The sequence below is a fragment of the Zootoca vivipara genome, chromosome 10, assembly GCF_965207765.1.
Source record: "Zootoca vivipara chromosome 10, rZooViv2.hap1.1, whole genome shotgun sequence".
NCBI classification, from domain to species: domain Eukaryota; kingdom Metazoa; phylum Chordata; class Lepidosauria; order Squamata; family Lacertidae; genus Zootoca; species Zootoca vivipara.
This window is the reverse complement of record NC_142593.1, coordinates 21,504,443-21,524,558: the sequence shown is the minus strand read 5'-3', so window position 1 is coordinate 21,524,558 and position 20,116 is coordinate 21,504,443. Positions and strand designations below refer to the sequence as shown.

Genomic DNA, 20,116 nt, shown 5'->3' with positions numbered 1-20,116 from the left:
ATGGGAGTTGTAGTCCAAAATATCTGAAGGGCAAAATAAAAGGTTGCAAAAGGGTGGGATGGAGACTGGTAAAAAGGGTTAAAACCAAGAGGCAGGCAGCAGGATCAGAGTTAAAGTAGAACAAGCTGAGGTTGGGAGCAAGAAGGCCTGAGGAAGATTCTCAGGAATCAAGGTGACAACAGGGCACAGAAAGAAAACATCCACTTGCACCCAGGAAATCAGATAGAAACCTGGAACTAGAGTAAGAGTTGAACAAGGCATGACTAGAAAAGTTAACCAGAAAGCAGCGACTCCCAGGACTGTAATTGCTTCCACATACAAAGGACACGAGCAAGGCGAGGGATGAGGGGCAGGAAGCAATTGCTCAGGTTTCAGTCCTATATAGCTGAAATGATCTCAGCAGCCATGTTTCTCTAAACACGTCACTTCTCAGCCAGTGTGACTTCAATTGTTTCTGCCCTCAACTCTGTTAAGGATCATAAGCACATGGCTGCTTTGTTTGTGGCACATGCTTCTCCTTGCCCACTCCCTTCTTTTATTGGTGGCAAATAGATATTCTCAGCCTTTTTTTCTGTAAGTAGAAGCTGCCATTTTGCCTACGGCAGCAATCATAAATGTGGTTTGAATGATGCCAGGCAAAGTTCTACTCATGGTGAGTGATTCAGATGATCTGTCAGAGTTGCAGTGGCATGGAACTGCCACAAGCAGAGTAGTCCTATAAGGTCATAAATGCAGCTGAGGTATCCATCTGAGCTGGGGGACTCGTGACACAATTTCAATGTTTTTTCTTTATTATAATGTGCTCAAAGAAGTACTAAATTTAAGGTGGACTGGGCAGAAAAAAAGTATTCTTGAAAGGATGAAGAAGTGGGGATCTCCTTAAGGAAAATATTTTAGGGTATGTATTTTGAAACCATTTTTCTGCCTTCTGTGCCCTTTAGCTGGGAACCAATCACATAATACTGTTTTTAATTTGTAGCTTTTAAATGTGTATGGTTTTCATATGGTTTAATATAGATGCAGTCCCTACTGAATCACTGGTTTGTTTTTTAGTGTCAGCATATAACTGCAAAATTCACGCCAGTGTGCTTTTTATGGCTTTAATATTTCAAAGCTTATTCCTTTTGATTTCATCCATCAAAATATTGCTGATACAGCATTAGCCATTTCTGGATACTTTAAAATAGTATTCCATAATGCTTTGTTTGGTTGCTCTAATGTTTCATTTGGTGCCTAATATTCCAAAACAAATGAGGATGGGAGAGCATAAGCTGACCACTTATTATCATGGTGAATAATCATTAATTGTTTGAAATAGGAGCCAGATATTTCAATTTGCACATTGCATAAGTTCAAAGCCTGTTAGCATACTCCATAAGAAACGGTGTTGACATTTTTATCATTCTCCTCTGGCTAGGCTATTGTATATTACACCACTACTTATTTTCCGTGTAAGGCTATACAGTAAAAAAGGCTGAACGAAAAAAAAATACCTTCTCCAATTTGAGAACTGTTTCTTGTTTCTTTTTCTTTTTAAAAATACACAAAGCCAGAACTAATGGAATCATAGTACTAACAGTTTCTGCAGCAAACAAGGGAAAGAAAACTTTATTCCAAATGTAATTCTGTCTTGGCACCCATGCCACAGGTTTAGGAAGAGGTGAATGCTCCCAGGTAGGTCTAGGAATGCCCCCGGTCTAAATCCCTGGAGAGCCTCTGTTGATCAGTGTAGACCAGGCATCCCCAAACTGCGACCCTCCAGATGTTTTGGCCTACAACTCCCATGATCCCTAGCTAACAGGACAAGTGGTCAGGGAAGATGGGAATTGTATTCCAAAACATCTAGAGGGCCGAAGTTTGGGGATGCCTGGTGTAGACAATACTGAGCTACATGGACTAATGGGCGCTATAAGGCAGCTTTTCTGTGTTTGCTGAGCCCCTCTTCCAGTTTGTCACCTAATGATGGTAGCCACTATCATGCCAAGAGTTGCTACAAGCCCTAGAACATTTTGACATCATAGCAGTTGAAACAGTGGTTGGGGAATCTTCCCCTTTTCACATACACATGCCGAGGTCCCTATTTGTCTCAGTACCGTGTTCTCCATCACCGTTGCTGCTGCCTCATACTTCCATTACTTGTTTTCTAGCCCCTTCCTGCTTCTCACACCTCTCTCATTTATGTCCTCATATCAATGACATTGGACCCTCACTCCAGTCTTTTTCTCCCAGTTCACTTCCACATCTCTGTGCTTCCTCATACCTCCTCAGATCTTCCGTGTCATCACTGCAGTTTAGCCAACCTCTGGAAGGAAACTTGTAGACTCACAGGCAAGTGCCTTAAACTAAAGCTTTTCAGCTTATGTGTGCTCATATCTGTGCTCATATATTCCACACTTTTTGGAGCCTCGGTAGTTGAACTGAGCTGAAATAGGTTTTTTGGGGGGGGAGTATTATTGGGCATAGGTGCTAGATTTTGGCCAGATCCCTATGAACTTTGAGCTTGCAAGCGATGTGGAAGCCAAGTGTTCTAATCCAGAGCTGATAATGTGCTTTAATGTGGTATGAAATGGGTATACAGAATTGTTCAATTATGCCTAAAAAGTGCATAGTGTTACATAACACCCATAACAAGGTGGCTTCCAAGCAATCCTGCAGAAGAGAGGATTGCAATTGTTTTGTGCCTTCAGTCATTGAGGGGTCAGTGACAGTTTCTGCTGGAGTGCATTCTAACTGTGGGTTTTATGTAAAATATTTCCAGAGATAAACAGATGGGAAACTCTCTCTCTGTCATTAGAAATAGATCAGCATCACCAATTCAGTGATGAGATTGCTACCTATCTTGGTGGTGCCAGTATTGGGCCAACCCAGGTACACTATTCTTTGCATATTAGTCCAGGTTAAGCATACCCAACTCCCTCAACCACCGCTCATAAGGCTTGGTTTCCATGTCCTTGATCATCTTGGGCACCCTCTGCACACATTCCATCTTGTCAATATCCGTCTTAAATTGTGGCACCCAGAACTGGACACAGTACTCCAGGTTTGGTCTGACCAAGGCACTCTTCTCCTAGCCCATTACAGAGAAGGAAAACTCTGATCTTAAACCTCTGCTGCCTTGTGGGATATATTCAGGAGGAAGTAAATCCTACAAAAATCCAGAGTGGAGTTCGTAATATGGTTGGATGGTGCATTGTACATCTCCTTCCAGCCACTCCTGCAGTCTGCTTTCCTTTGGACCACATCAGTGAGGCCGAGAGTGGGATCTTGTTGTCTGGGCAGCCCAGGACCTTCATACACAATGCCCAGGCTTGCACCATGGTGAGGTTACTTCAGTGCTGATAACACAGCAAGTTGACTTCACCCCCAGAGACTCACTCCATTGTCTCTTGAGGCAGATGGATACTAGTAACAGTGTCAGCTGAATGTGATGGATGAAAAGTCTCTTAATGTTTCTTCAGTTCCTTCCTGTTTAATTTTTCTAGATAACCAATTCATTTATGTGAAGGGAATGGAGAGTGACTGGTAAAAGAGGCAAGGATCTCTTCAGCTTTCAGCTTAGTCCCCAAATTGGCACTAAATACCAAGTGTCACAGACAGTCTCTCCCACCCCCACGTTAACTCTGGAGCTCAGTTTTTGCTGTGAGCAGAGCCCAGATATAGTTAATTGGAGAATGCAGCTGGTTAAATAAACTATATTCTCAGAGTATTGGGCGACTCAGCTTTCCAACAGTGTTGCTATTTGACTCCTGGTAGTGATAGCACTTAGCAATAGGGACAATGTTTTCATCAAGTAAGACTGCCCTTTGTGCAGTTGTACTTCTTTAGGTGCATGAAAGTTAAAGGGAATATAGTGATAAGACCCCGCTTCCCCTTTTTGGGTTCATGTAAACATTGCAAATTACTTGCTTCAGCAGCCTTAGCTAGAGTCTGTACCTGCAGTCTTCTCAAAATCCAGACACATTAGTTAAAATATGCCCTTGTGTAGACAAACTACACTTGGGTTGCTTAGAGCTACTCGAGTCATTTTTGAACCTCTTCAGGCTCATGATACTGTTGAACTTGGATACTGCCTTTTCTCCTATCCAGGGGCGTACCCAGGATCAAAACTAGGGGGGGGCAAGGGGTGGGCCCAAGGCACGGGAGGGGAGGGGCAATGGGCGGGGCCAAGGCACAGGAGGGGAGGTGTCACAAAGTGGGGATGTGGGTGGGGCTACAGAGCCCAGGTGAAACTGACTCCAGTCTAATAACACCAAAAGGGGGGAAATCCAGGGAAATAATAAGGAGGATCAGAGAAAGGTCAGGACAAGCAGCTATAAAAAGGGACATTCTCAATGAGCCTGCTGAGGACCAGCTGTGGTTACGCAAGAGCAAGGACAAGGCATATCCCATACTACGCACATGGGCACTCATATTATGAATGAACAGCATCCTTTGCCAGCCTGGCACCTTCCACGTGCTTTGGACCACAACTGCGCTGCCAGAGGCAGATGGGAGTTGTAGTCCAAAGCACACGGAGGGGAATCAGCTTAGCAAAGCCTGCTGTACAGAAATAAATTAAAGATTGCCTGCTTTTGCCTTATCCCATCTTTTGCCTTATCCCATTCTGGGCTGCATCAATAGGAGTATAGTATCTAGATCAAGGGAAGTAATAGTACCACTGTATTCTGCCCTGGTCAGACCTCACCTGGAGTACTGTGATTCTATGATTATATGAAAAGTATTGAGGGAATGGAGGAGGGGGGCAAACTGCAAGTTTTAATATTGTTCCATGCCACCCCAATATCCACAACAGTGAGATTCCAGGGGCCAAGGCACTTACCCAGGGTTCATATTTCCACAGTGGAGATAGTGGTGTCTTTATGATGTATTGCTTATTTACACATATTTATAAGCTGAGCCTACAATACAGGCGCTACATAATTATACTTTGTCCATAATAATTTTCACACAACCATCTTAAGAAATCAATCCATGCCTAGGTAAGCCTGTATAGGATAGCAGCCTGAAGCACAGAAACTATCTACAGCCGCTCCTTTCACTTGAACCCCTCACAGAAATCCTGTAGAGCTGGCCTGAAAGGGACCCCCAGGGTCATCTAGTCCAACCCCCCCCCCGGTAATGCAGGAATCCTGCCCACAGCGAGACCGACCCCTTTCATACGTCCGGATTCCTGTAAGCCTAGCAAGCTGAATACACCAAGGTCCGGACTCTTCTGCCCTGCGAAATGCAACCCAATCGTCTGAATGGTGGACAATGTCAGCAAAACAAATAGGCAAGTTTGAAGACATGGCAAACAGTGGCAAAGTTCGTTATGAGAGGGAGATGGAAAGTTATATTCCTCCTAAAGGAGAGAAGAAGAAGTAAAAGGACTCCAATTCCCCCAAAAGTCCACCACCTGCTTTCTTCCTGTTTTGTTCTGAGCATCGCCCAAAGATAAAAAGCGACTGTTAGGGCAAAATTCTGGGTGCGAGAATGCTCAGCCACCCAGCTCATCAGGCAAGGGCCTGTGGTCGTTGCAGAGTATAAAAGGAAGGAGTCCAGCCACGATCCGGAGCAAACAGCAAGGTTTATTACTGCGCAGCAGGTTCAATGCCAGACTGAACACCATGAACAGGGCTGCAAGAACTTTTAAAAGTTCCCACCACCATCCCATAATGTACATCGAAAGCATCATACATACATCACTTGTGACAGGGTAAAACGTCAGAAAAGGGGAAGGGGCAAGGGGCATTAGCATACAGGTAAACAGGAGGTAAACAGGATTAACATAAGGTAACAATGCACGATGTCCCAGGACATTGTTAAGCAAGTACCAGTAAGTATCTGGGAGGGGATCCTTGAGTACCTGGCGGGGGGGGGGGCAATGGGTCCAGGTGTGAGTATTGCCTCTGGCTTCGGAGGGTTGGGAATGGCAGGAGATGGTACCTGAATGGATTAAGGATATGCAGAGGAGCACCACCCTGGCTACCTGAACTCTTGCTTAAGGGATTATGGCTGTTCCCTGCATCCCTGAGAGCCCTTGGCCAGAGTAGCAAAAGGGGGTTTCATTTAGAAATAAAGATACACGGTATTCATTCATAAAGAAATATGGTTACATAGAGTCTCAGGCAACAGAGAAAGGGTAGGAAAGGGAGCCTTTATTACTCAGGGCTTGATCTTGAGGGGGTTTGTGTTGGTGCGATACTAGAGTGGTGTTGTAGGATCAAATGGGGTCCCCTTGAGGGCATTTGTGCCAATCTTGATTCCCAAATGAAGCCTCGTTTGGGTGCCCCCCCTATAAAATTCCCTAACAGTGACCACCCAGGTTTTTCTATTGGTGAGACAGCAAAGAAACTAAAAACCGTAATACATAACAACATAAAAAATATCTGTTGTCAATGCCAACATACCATCGCTTCCAATGAAGCTACATGCAGACTCTTTATAGCAGGGGTGGCCAACTTCCAAGAGTTAAAAACTGGCAGTGATTGATCTACCTCCTTTTGGGGGTTCAGGTTGAGGTTGTTGAGCTTTTTTTTAGGAAGGAAAGCCATCCATGTTTTAGGGGGTTCAGGTCAAAGTTTAGCTTTTTTTTAGGAAGGAAAGCCCTGTTTTGGGGGCTTCAGGGCAAAGATGTAGAGCTTTTTTTAGGGGAGCCAAAGTTGCTGAGCTTCTTTGGGGGGAGCCAGTGATCTACCACAGACGTCCAGTGATCTATTAGTAGATCATGATCTACCTGTTGGACATGCCTGCTTTATAGCAATAAAGGGGTGCTGGCCCTTTAAGGCTGAAAGAGAAAACTGAGACATCCATGCCCACCCTTTCTAACACACATCTTTTAAGATCACATCACACAGTGGCTGCCCAAACAGCTTGGATGATAAAAGACACAAAGGAGGGAGGACAATTGGGAAAGATATAACACCATTGCATTCCCATGCCTTCCAAGCCTCCTTATGCAAAACCACCCAGTTAAAACGGAACTCCTTTCACACCTCATTATCGCTGGAGGTTTCATTAAACTGATAAAGATCCCCCCTCCCCAAGGACAAGAGTAAAAGCTGTGGTGCCGACCATTTGCTACCTGAAACAAGGAAACAAATTGTATCTTAAATACTGGCACAGGAGCTTTGGAAGGCTCGCCCTGTCCAGCCTCCTCTCTTTGCGAGAGAGAGAGAGAGAGAGAGAGAGAGAGAGAGAGAGAGAGAGAGAGACTGACTTCAATCCTTCAGCAGCCAGCTTCAAGTTCTCTCTCTCTCGCTCTCTTCCCCCCGCCCTCCCACCGCGATCCCTGGGAGGAACATCAGAGTGAGTGTGGTGTTTTACGTACAGTGTTTTAATCCACACCCCAGCTCTTCCAATTCTGGTTCTCCATTCCCCCCTCCTTGTTTGCTCTAGTAAGAGCAGCGGCAGAATGAGCTGAACGAGCGAAGGCTGTGGGGAGGCAGCCCGGGCGAGCTCCAGCAGGAGGGTGTTGCGCTCTCTCCCCTCCTCTCCCTCGCTGAGTCCTTTTGCTTCTAGAGAGGGGCAGCTGCCAGCTGGCTTCTAGAGTAGGGCAGCTGCCCTAACTTGCCCCATGGTGGGTACGCCCTTGCTCCTATCATTCCCTCCTTCTGTCTGCAGCAGATTGCCGCCAGACCCAGCTGCTTTGGAAAATGTCATTATGTTAATAGCAATGGCTTTGAGGTTTTCAATACACAAATGATGGGAGGAGGAGAAGTTACTGCTTTACCAGATTTCTGTAACACTGCTGTTGGATTCCATGTTAGTGGCCTTCTTTATATTTTGGACAAGTGAGGAAAGAAGCAGCAGGGAGTATTAAGTATTTGGTGTGGAGAGAGAAAATTCCCCAGCAGCCTTTATTCTCTGTGCATTCTTGCTCTGCTACCTGTGGTGGAAATTGATTAGTGCCTATCCGGCCCTCTAGATATTGAAGCTAATGGTCTAATATTTCTCTGTCTCACACACATGCACACTGAATTCAGGCTCTCTTCTGTGAAGCAATAAGAGGATAACTTTGTTTACCATTTCAGTTCCGAGGTGCAAAAATAACAAAACAAAACAAAACCAAATACCTTGGGTATCACAGGCTAACTGCTGGACTGTTGTCCTCATGAGCTAAGTTAATATTGCAGCTAAGTGGAGTTGCTGACAGAGATTTAGAGTTTAAAATGACTTTCTCCCAAGAGAAAGATCTCAGAGTTGTTGTTTTTTAAATAAAATAATTCATTAAGAGTAAATACAGTAATCCAGGGGCTGATTCAATTCCCTATTTCTGTCTTGAGTCATAGTTCACAGAGCAAAATGGAGAGAGATGTTCCATTGGGTGTCATTTCCCTGCAAGTGATGCCAGAGCCTACAAGCCTATTAAGGGAATATCTGATATACTTTACAGGGGCACTAAAATATAGATGTTATTGTTCTGACAGACAAATGGTACTGGCTGTTGCATGCATCGACTCACTCGTTTTTCTTAGAAAGGAGGTTGCCGTATGAGTTGGCACTGAAAATATCATTTGAAAATGTTTTTGCAATGTTCTGTAGCTCTGCAATAATAAGGCACTAAAATGCCACATTTCTCAGGCCTGCTTTAGCTAACTAAGCAATACTTATTACGTGAAGAACAAAAATACCCTCACACAAAGACAAAAGACACAAATGGCAACACAAATAATCTCCCCACCCCCTCAGGTATCCGAGTCACAATTTCAGCACTTGGAGACTAGAGAGCAGTAGAATTTCATATTCCTGTCTGGAAAGAAATGTATGATCCTGCTGAGAGAGATTTTCTTTGTGCTTTGTCAAAGAAAACTACTGGTCAGGCAGTACATGAGAAGAGGACTCTGGAGCATTTTTAGCACATTATTTGTTTCAAATACACGGTTATCTGTTCTAGCTAGGCAGAGTAAAATTCCATGAATCATTGTACCATTTGTCAGAATGTTGAAAAGACACACTTAACCCATCAAGCAGAATGAAACGTGGGAAGTGTTCTCAGGAAAATGGAAAGCTTAGCTGGAACAATATTAAGATGTTATTCTGTTCAGAAAGTGTTGATTATGGAATACTTAGGAGTAGCTATCACATGTTTTATAGAAACCTGGCTTGTTCCAATCTATGGGATATAGCTTTTTAGAACAATAAGGTTCTTTTGATTTTCTACAGTTTTATTCAGAAGCAATCCTGTCTTTAAGGGCAGGCAGTTATAATCTTATGGATGGTAGCTTTGCCTCATGGGCTCCTTAGATCTTGTATTTCTCATGATACGATATCTGATTTATTCCTTAATGTCCCTTACTGTGGGCTTCCCTTGTACCTGGGATTTCAAAAGAATGGGAATACAGCACACCTGACTCTTGGATAGGTCAATGCAATGTTACTGTGTGTGATAACTGCATAAAATGAGATGTGCCTCTACTTGCTGCTCTACTTGCTGCTCTATTGTGCTGCTATATCATAGTTTACATTGCAAAATAGGGACTGTTTTTATTAAGATTAGGCTCCAAAGGCTGCACACAATTTTGTGTTATAGATATTCAGATTTTTAGGCAACTATGTTTTACCTCCATAACTTTGTGCATTTCAAATTCTGTGCTTTTTGAAATCACTTTCTCCATTGACTTGTCTGCTGAAGAAGCCTCTGAATGTCATGCACTTTCTGGGTCTTGTGCACACCCACTTCATGCAGGATGCACACCAGGTCTTTTGGGTCTTCCATTGACCCACACCAACCCAGAACATTGCTAAGAACACATCCAACATTCCCCCTTGAATTGGAAGATGAGTAGTAGTGGTCATCCTGTCTTTTAAAGAAAACTCATCTGCCATTAGTGATATTTTCATTGAGAGACCCTTGAAAAGCTTCCAAGGAGCCTTAGAAAAATGATTTGAAAATGCTGATTTTGTTATTTGTATACGTTGCAGTACAAGAATCACAATGATAAGTGACAATACATGGAGTTGGAAGTAATCATTGTTTTCGTCATGTTCTCCCCACACCTGAGATTTGGTCGTGAGCTTTCACACCTTTACTGAGATTGCGTCTTAGAACATCCTTTTTCCCCAATTAAAAAATGTGTCATCTTTCCTAGAGTCAACCTCCATACTGTGGGACCTTCAGTTTTAATTAGCCTGCACCTTGGGGTTAAACTGGAGCTAGCTGACATTTTTCAGTACAAGTTAAAAATTTTGCACACAAACAGGGAAGTTTGGTATGTTTGTTTTAGCATATAGACTATATGACCAAAACAACATACAGTAAATTCCAAAACAAGGTAATATTAGCAGTTAGTGCACAGCTAGGCTTCTGTATGGTCACTGTGAGAACAGATTACTGGACTAGATGGGCCTTTGGCCTGATCCAGCAGGGCTTTTCTTATGCTTGTGACTTTCAGCAAGACAACACTATTAGTCCACTGAACAAACAACAACACATACTTAACAGTTTTAAACCTAATTTCCAGTCATTTCCCCCCTGCAACTCGACGTGTTTGACCAAGCCAGTTATTTATTTATTTTAAACTCCAAATTGCATTCAAAGTACTGGCATATGGAGATTATCCTACTTTTTTGAGCCGTTTTCTTTTGCAAAATCGTTAAACAGATTTCCTTCATATTTTCTACCGTACTTAACATTGCCTTAAATTACTTTATGCTTTTCTTCCTCTGGACAGACAGCTGTGTTCCCTAAAAATCTGTAAACTTCAAAATGCTCTAGTGTGTGTGTGTGTGTGTTCTTTAACAGTGATTTTGTGAGTTTTGAAGACCTTTTGTTTTGCATTCCCTTATGTTTGTGCAAACAGAATTTTGCCAAATGGCAAATTTATATTAAGGCTAACTTTGGAGCAGACATTCGATCAATGCTAGAGGAATAAAACATGCCATTTGGAGGAAAGCAATTTTTTCATCACGTCTAAACTTGATTGTTTTGGGTATGAGGTGGCATAGATTTTTATAATTACCTGGGAAATTATACTTAAATAACAATGCAATACAACATGCTTTTCAGTGTTATGTAACTTTAAAAATTGATTTCTACCCCCCTTTGTTGAAGGTAAATGCAGAAATGATTATCAACATGGAGGGCATTCTAAATTGCTTTGTAGGCTCTTTCCCTTCAGAAAACTAGAAACACTTTGAATGAGTGAAACTCCTTAATAGAAGGTTCTGCTCATAAAGTAAGAGAATTCTTAGTCATTTCAATAGTGCTGAAAAAGCAGTATTCACTGTAATCGATAAATTCATTAGGCACAGCTTAACAATACAGTTTAATCTTGCTCTACTTAGGAGTTCTCACTTGGTAAAGGCTACTCAACACTTACATTGGATGCAAACGATAGCCTGTCTGTTTTCTTTAGTTTAACTGATACCTTCAGTAAATGTTGAGTTTTGATAAATGATAGCATTTGTATTCGTTAGCAGACCTTAAAGGCCAGAATTAGTTTTTAAAATGAGAAGTTTTAACACACTATTTTTTAGGTTGCTGCTTGAGTGATGAAGCATGTTTATTCACTTCTTTAAAGAGAATCAGGCATATCCCTTGAAGTGCCAGTAGGCATAGTTCATGTGATATGCATACTCTCAGTTCTAATTAAAGGTTTTTGTAGTGTCAGGGTTAATTCCTTTGACTCTTTTGCACATATAATCTACTGTCATATTCCAATCCAATGCCAGATCCCACAAAGAAATAGGCAAAGCTGGTTAGAAGTTGTAGGACCATAGATAGCTCCAAGTGAGCAATTTGCTCCAACAAAGGTTGAGAAGAGGAATGAACCTGTTTAAGCTACTGCTATTGGTCTACCTCTAAGGCTCCACCCATTTGGGACTAGCTTTAGATTTGTGACAAGGCACCCAGGCACCGTATCATTACTGTAGGTCCCATTCGTGACAGTTAAGGTCAGGGTGAGCCCCCCTCCCTGATGGTTCTCCTCTTCCATTTCACCTCTGCCAGTGGAGGAGAAGCATCGCCAGCGGCAGAGCTGATTTTGGGTAAGATCACGCTGATTTTGAGTGAGACCCTGCCTGAAAATCAAGTGAGATTCCATGGAGCAAGTGAGATCTAGAATACTTGCCTTGCATCCAGAGATCCCCCGTGCAAACATAAATAAACCTCTCATGCAGGGGTGCCCCCCTTTTCTTTTTGTTGAATCCCTTTCCTTCTGCATTCCTCCTCATGCAAAAACATTGTGTTGCCAACAGACTTCCAAGCATTGGAAACAGATTTTTCAGAGGCCTGCTGTGGGAAGGAGGAGGCAACACAAGCCCTTCCATGAATGCATGGGAGATAGGATGCACGCCATTGAATTCAGTTTGCAATAGATGTTATTAGTTTCTTGTTATCAAGTTACTTAGCCATATTTCAGAAACAATATAGATTGTTATTCTGTATAAATGGGCTATTTCAAATCCTTACTGCTTGCTGTTATATTGTAAATGGTATCTTCACAACATGTATTCCAAATAAATGTAACATGATGGCAATATGAAGGCTTGTTTTTCAAAAGGAGGTAAAGAAATTTGCACAGCTAGAGATATGAGCTGAAAGAGCTGGAGTGAAATCCTCTTAGCATAGCTTTGAAGTATTTATGTGGTCTGTGCCTTATGAAGATGAATTACTGGGATTTTTCTACAAATGCTATAAATGTGTGAATTTACCAGTGGAATAATCCCTTGTTTGTTAAAGGGTTGGCAATTAAGTGTTAATTCATATCCTAGACATGAACATTATAAGGGTCTAAAAGGAACTGGCACCATGTCTTATGCTTGGCATTTTAGTCATGTAAATTACCTGTTTACATCCATAAATAATTCCACATCATGATTGAACAGAACAAATAACATTTTGCATATCCTAATATACGGTAAATGAAATCATGTTTTAAGGTAATAAAGTAAACATTATAGAAGGAACCCTGATAAACTATTTCTTTACTTTTTTAGATTGCCCCCTATATCAACTCTTAAGAATAAAACATTTTTTGTGCATCCTATAAAACAGTATTTTCTTGAGGCATTTATGCTGCAAAGTGAAGGATGGCCTGAAATGAAATAGTGAAGCATCTACAATGTGGTGCAATAAGGCTACATATGATAGAGAGAAAATTCTGCTCCATTAATTTAATAAATTCAACCTCGAAAATTATTTTGTCTGCTTTCCTGATTTCTCTGCCCCACCAGTACCTCCATGCTCCTCTTTCTGATACAGGTCCTCTGCCTTTTGGTTATAAAGCCAGACAAAGAGCATTATTAGGCTGGGTAACTATGTTACCGTGGTAGATTTCTTTACAGTCTTTCTCATCGGTGATTCTCCACTATTGCTTCACCTGGACCCAGAAACAGCTGCAATTGGTCAGGAAGCTGCTGTTCCTGCCACAATAAGAATACATATGATGGCTGCTTTTTTGCTGCTACTACCATGCCTGAATCCAGGAGCTCAGGCAAGTTTTGGATCTGTTCTTTCACTTGCAAATAAAATGACCATAGTAACTGATTCTTTGCACTGTTCCTTTAGGCCAGGGGTTCCCAATTAGCTGAGTACTGCAGACTCTCTGTTTTTCTAAAGCCAAGCCATGGACCCCCTACTTTTGATATCACACACAGATCACTATCTCTCTAACAACAACAGTAAGTTGATCTTACAGCACATTGACATGGAGAGCTGGTGTTGGCCATCTGTACATGTGGATTTCCTCCTAGTCTGGTATCAGTACGTTCCTAGGAGCAGTTAACTCTGCATTAAGAGAGGTATTTCCTTCCCTCCTGCATCAGAAAATGTGGCAGAAATGTGGTTTATTTATTATGAATTACTGACAAAATATTTTTAGTAATGCTGAATTCTTTATTAGCTATTATAAAGTTCACACATTAAGAATTTCCCCATTACGTTGGCATTTTTTAAGAAGTCTCCAGCTGATAGTGCTTTCCATATAAGCAGCAGAGTTTGCAATGTTGACAGCGTAGGCAAAAAAAGAGAGGCAAATGTGTGTAAACAGTTTGCTGTGCTGTTTTGGTGCAAATCAGTGTCTTCAGCTGTGTTCAGCTTGATTTTTATGTGCTTGATTTTTATGTGCTTGTTGAACCCTGTGTTCCTGTGAAATAGTTTAAAAAGAGGATTCTCAGTTAATGTTACAGTGGCTCTTCTCCCCACTCCCCTTTTCAGTTAAATTATATTGTTTTGAGTGTAACTTAAAAGAAGACTATGCAGGTAAAGGTAAATGACCCTTGGACGGTTAAGTCCAGTCAAAGGTGACTATGGGGCTGCGGCGCTCATCTCACTTTCAGGCCGAGGGAGCCAGCGTTTGTTCACAGACAGTTTTCCGGGTCATGTGGCTAGCATGACTAAACCGCTACTGGTGCACAGAGGACCGTGACAAGTGCACACGGAAACACCATTTACCTTCCTGCCGCAGCGATACCTATTTACTTGCACTGTCGTGCTTTTGAACTGCTAGGTTGGCAGGAGCTGGGACAGAGCAACAGGAGCTCACCCCGTTGCGGGGATTCGGACCACCGACCTTCTGATCAGCAAGCCTAAGAGGCTCAGTGGTTTAGACCACAGTGCCACCTGCATCCTTTACCTTTACCTATGCAGATAGTTTAGCTGGCCACATGCATGATTTTCCTAGGCTGAGGATGCAGAAATTGTACAGAGCAAGTGACCCCTGGGACAAGTTGCAACCATGGGGAGCAATTTTTGTTAGGCTTTCCACTCCTGCTGCAGTCTTTTCAGGCAACAGAAATCTATGAGAGATGCACAGCAATCAACATTGTCCTCAATATTCTAAAGAGGGGCACAACTTACTTATTGATCACTCATCTTTAAGGCACCGTGCCACACTTAGCAAAACCCAATTGGTGTATGCTCAGAAGTGCTTGTGTTTCCCTGTCTTCTGGGAATTGTTTAGAAATCTCAAGCAGTTCCTTATTTATTAAAGGGTCAACTAAGCACATAGAGAGAGATGGATGGGGCAGCCATCTTTTTTCTCCTTTTTTCCTATGCTTTTGGTGGTTCTCAATTTTATATGTAATCTGCCTTGAGTCCCATCAGGGAAACAGGTGAAGTATAAATAAATATATAACAGCAGCAACATAGGAAGCTGCCATACTGAGTCAGGCAATTGGTCCATCTAGCTCAAAGTTGTCTCTCACTAGCCAACAGTGCTTCTCCGGGGTTTAATTCATTCATGACATTCCCAGTCCATCCCTAAGTTCTTAGGGATTGAATATGGGGCCATAAAATGAAATGACTGACTATAGCACTTACTAAACAGAAATCCTAAAGTAGCCACGTCAGCACAAATAGGAACATCCTTTTCAGGCTAAGCCTGTGTTCAGTTAGTAGAAGACAGAATTACTCTGGGCTATCAAGCCAGAGACAAGGTATTACCAAAATATTGATATATCTCTGTTGGGTGCCAGCAAGAGGGTATGAAGGGGAGAGGAGTTGGAACCAGCCAATCAGGCGAGATTGCTTCCCAGCCCACACTCCTGGACATCTGAGAGACTTACACAGGGGAACTGTTGGCCTATTAAGATGGGAGAAAAAGTATGAATCACATCACCCTTCTCTTGATTCTCTGCTGGATGGAAAGAGACATCACTTTCTCTACTCAGAAGAGAAAATACAACGCAGTGGTGACATGTCATCTTGCTTAGGAGATTATGGCTGAGAAGGCTTTTCAGACGGAAATAAGGAGTTCAGGAGGAGGGGGGTCTGCCTGTTTGTTACAGTATATGTACATTTTTCAAACAGAAGTATTTTAGCTAGATTTTGGTTTTAACTTATTTAATTGGTAAGGAAGTAGAATATAAATGTTTTAAATAAATGAAATGCCTTGCTTCCTTACCATTAAAGTAAAATCTCTTTTCGTCTCTTTTAAAGTAAGAACATACCAGTTGTTTTGAGATCCCTGATGACTTAGGAGGTTTCATAACAAGACTTCTCGTCCCTGACTTGTGTTCACACTTCGTTGAAATTTATCCTCTTTTAGCTTGACACTGTTTGCAGGAATAGTGTTCAGTTTTAATTAAAACACTTGACTCCACTTTAAACCATAATATTCAGCCCCTCTAGTGCTTTGCCCACTTTTCCCTCGAAATGTAATTTTCTACGGTTGTCTGTTCTGGGGATTTGGCTCTGTGTTTCTACTTTTCAGCTCATTTTATTTTTAATGTCTGGTGTGTTTTTTTAAACAAGACACTTGTTTTAAAGCAAGCTATGTGTTTTGGGGAAAACATCTCTCTTGATAAGTCATAGTTCGTTGGAAACTAATCTTAACCTATGGTTTCCTAAAGGGATTGTGGAAAAGTTGAACATAACAAGATTTGCATTTTATTCTTTCATTTTTGTTACCTCAAATATTCTGGCTGTTGTATTGAACAAATAAATTGTAGTCTCTGCTGAAAAGTGTTTTGAAATGAAATAAACAACTGAATACAGATACCTTTCAAAATAAATGGGAAGAGAGAGGAAGCATGGTTGGTTTTAATGGCTATGGATCTAGCATTGTCTGCTTCTCTCCCTTATTATAATAGTGATTTTTAATAGGCTAAGGATCTGACTTTGTCTGTTACCTCCTTATTAATTATCACTGTTATAATTGTAAGTACTGAAACCCTACTCATAACCATGTCTTGTGTACATTCCTGATTTAGTGAAGTTACTAAAAAAAATAGATTTACAGGGTGGTAGCCATACTAGTCTGTTGCAAGAAAAAGAGACAAAGCAATTTGTTACAGCCGAACACATTGCAGATCAGAGTCTGCTTCATCAAATGCATGCATCAAATCTTATATAGTATTAAACTTGTAGGTCTTTAAGGTACCATAGAACTCTTTGTTTTTGAAAAGTTGTTGATTAGGGTTGCCAGACTGCTAGGCAGGTTTGCCTGCCTACAGTAGGTGACAGCGGGAGGGCTTGAATCTCCAGGTGGGCAAGAACATCTTTTAAAAAATGTTTTCATTAAGAAGATTATGTGTGCAGCTTGCAAGCTTCAGCCAGGCAGGAGCTGGCTGCATATTCTTGCATATACTCTCTGCCCTCCGTTCCCTCTCCCGGTCACAGTTCTGTCTCAAGGGCTGAGTTGTTGGAAGGAGCATAGAGGAAGCAAAAGAACTGGGCTGGACTCAAGAGGAAAAAGGTGTTATGAGTGAGTGTGTGTGTGTGTGTGTGTGTGTGATGCATGCCTGGTGCTGCACCTAGGTCTCAGGGTCAGGGATGATCCTGACCTGGCAAAGCTATAGAAGATTTATTTTGTGGGGCAAATATTATATCATTGAGCTTTTCAGAAGCTCCCAGAGCTTCTGTGTTCCCTTAGAAAACAGTGTGCCAAGCATCATTGTATGTCCTTTAAGGAGGTACTCTCATCTTCTCCCACTGGAGAAAGCAGAGTAGGTTCTGGAAAGCTTTGTCCCACCAAGCAGGTAAGTAGCAACTTGTGACAAACAGACCTCCTCACATCCCCTGCCCTGTTAAAACTTCACAGACCTGACTCTAAGAGCTTATCGGGGATATGGGTGTCTCAGCTACCTGGCAAGTGACAACTATTTCAAAATAAAACCCTGAAATGGTTAGAATATTTTTAAAAAAAACCCACAAATATTTCTCATACTTACCTTACTGAATTTTACTTCAGTAATATAGTATCTGAAAGGGGTTGATTTCTGTTTACTTTAGCAATTATAGCTAGACACTATATTTCCTATACTTCACTCTTGATCATTTCTTTTTTGTTTCCAGTATGTGCATTAAAAAAAGAAAAAAGTAATGCTATTTTTTTTAACTGTGCATCATAGAATAATGTGAAAAGCGGGGAGGTACAATTATATGTACATTAATTGCTGAAGCTAAGAAAGTAATGACTATTGTCTTACATGTTCCCCAAATTAAAACCATCTATTGATAAGAAATCAATTTTCATGCAGAATATTTTTCCTTGCATGGTTTTAGTTAAATTCTATATCTCCACTGTATCCTGAATACTAAAAATCCTAAAAAACAAAGAGAGAATGGGAGAATGTGATGCTAACAACCAATATCAAACTGAAGGTCTACCAGGCTTGCATTTTCAGCCCATTGCTTTATGGAAGTGAGTTGTGGGCAACTTACACCCACCAGTAGCGACGCTTCAATGTGCTGCATCAGGAAGATTTTTTTGGCCATCACATGGCAGGACAGAGTCTTAAACAAAGATGTGCTCTTCCAAGCCCACATCCCTAGCATATTCATGTTTCTGTCTCAATGATGTCTACATTGGCTTGGTCATGTCCACAGAATGGAAGATGGCAGGATCCTGAAGGATGTGCCCTACGGGTAGCTGGCTTCAGGCACTAGGCCTGTTGGCAGACCCACTCTGCATTACACAGATGTTTGCAAATGTGAAGGCTGGCAGCGTTAACCCTGCTGTGCTTGCCCATTCAGCAGAAGCTAAAGCTAGTAAAGGTCTTCCTTGAACATCTTACAGCACAAAAGTGAGATGTGGTAACTGTATTTATTAGCAGAAACTATTTACATAGTACTGTGCCACATTATCACTAGGTGGGGAAACTTGTGGGTAGTGTCATTTGGCTGTCAGCTGTCTTACAATCTTATGAGCCCACAAATGCCCCATTTTTAGGGGGGTTGCCTCTCACAATGTTTACAGCTGCTGAAGCATGTAATGTTTCATGTAGATATAGCCTTGTAGCTATAAAACAATTACATTCATATCTGTTTTAGTGCATCATAATTATGCACTGAAGGTTCTGTATAAGTCTTTTTGTGGGGGGGGGGGGAGATAGGTTTGACTCATGCCACGACAATTTGAATTTTATTCACCTACTCTCAGGCTCTTATGAAATGCCAGAATGTGTTAAGATTTGAGTAAAATATGATTCAGAATTGTGAAAACACTATTACCAGAGGGAAAAAATAGATAACGTGCTGCTGTCAGAAGACAATATAGGTGAGCAAACAATCAGAGGGTTAAGCAGGCTGGCTTGTTTTTCTATAAACCTTTAATTAAAGAACATGCAATTAAGCCATCACCTCTTGAGTCCTCCTATCTAAAGAAGCCCAGAACCTTGGAAGACATGGTAAAAAGAAAAAAAAACCCAGAAATTGTCAATTAAGATGCTAATCCCTCTCATAAATATGGCAGCTTATCTGAGGGCTATAGAATTAGAAGATTGAGTCTGCTGTTAATAAACCCATCTCTTAATAATCTCATACTTTATTTCTTGTAATGTAAGTACACCCAAAATCTGATCTGGAATTGGAATGCTTCTGTGTAAAACTACGAAACTCACCCGACAGAGGATTCACTGAAATTAATCGAGCTTCGAACAGAGTAACGGCTGGGCTGGTATCACAAACAACAGCCTGTGTGCTTTAAGATGTGAAAGTCTGTGCCGTTATTTTTACGACTGCCTGTTAAGTTATGAGTTACATTGTGAACTTGGTTCTTCAAGATAATGTTCATTCAGTCTTTTGGGGTTATCCTTGTCTGTGCTTTGCTTGCTCAGTTCTAAGTGAGCCTTTGGGGTGGAGCAGTATAAAAATGCAAGTGGATACCCTGGCTAGGATCCAAAGAACTACTTTAGAGACCCTGTAGGGTTTGAGCACACCCAGTGGGATTTTTCACATTTTTCTTTGAACAGCCTCAATACCCTATCACAAACAGCTTTTGAGAATCCCTCCTATATCCAGACGTGTTTGCCAAGAGCCCTGGCAGGCTGCTATTTAAGAAACAAAGACCACTTAAGGAAACAAAGGTAGTTGTATGGGGATTTGGTTTTTTTGTTGTTGTTGTTTTCCTGTAAAGGGCCAGTGCATGTCACACTGCACACAGTCTGCACGCAAAAGGTCCTAGGCGCAATCTCTGCCATCTCCAAGCATTGCTAGGAAAGACTCCTGCTTGAAACCTTGGAATTCTGCTGCCAGCCATGAGCTAGATCAGGGATGTCCAACTTCCAAGAGACTGATATAAAAAAAACTGGAAGTGTTCTACCCATTGGGTTGACCAAAGTTGTTGAGCTTTTTGGAATCACGGATCCAGTAGAGGCTCCAATTTGGAGGAAGGAAAGAGATAATATTTTGCCAATGTTCCCTTCCTCCTGCAACCTCCCAGCTCCAGCTCTCATGCTGTTCAAGAGCACCCTG

At 41.7% G+C, this 20,116-nt stretch overlaps 1 protein-coding gene across 7 annotated transcripts in view; it reads left to right on the top strand.

The window, feature by feature from the left end:
- Positions 1-20,116, top strand: part of FER (FER tyrosine kinase) — a 163,427-nt gene that overhangs the window by 106,020 nt on the left and 37,291 nt on the right. The gene's annotated exons all lie outside the window — the stretch shown is intronic.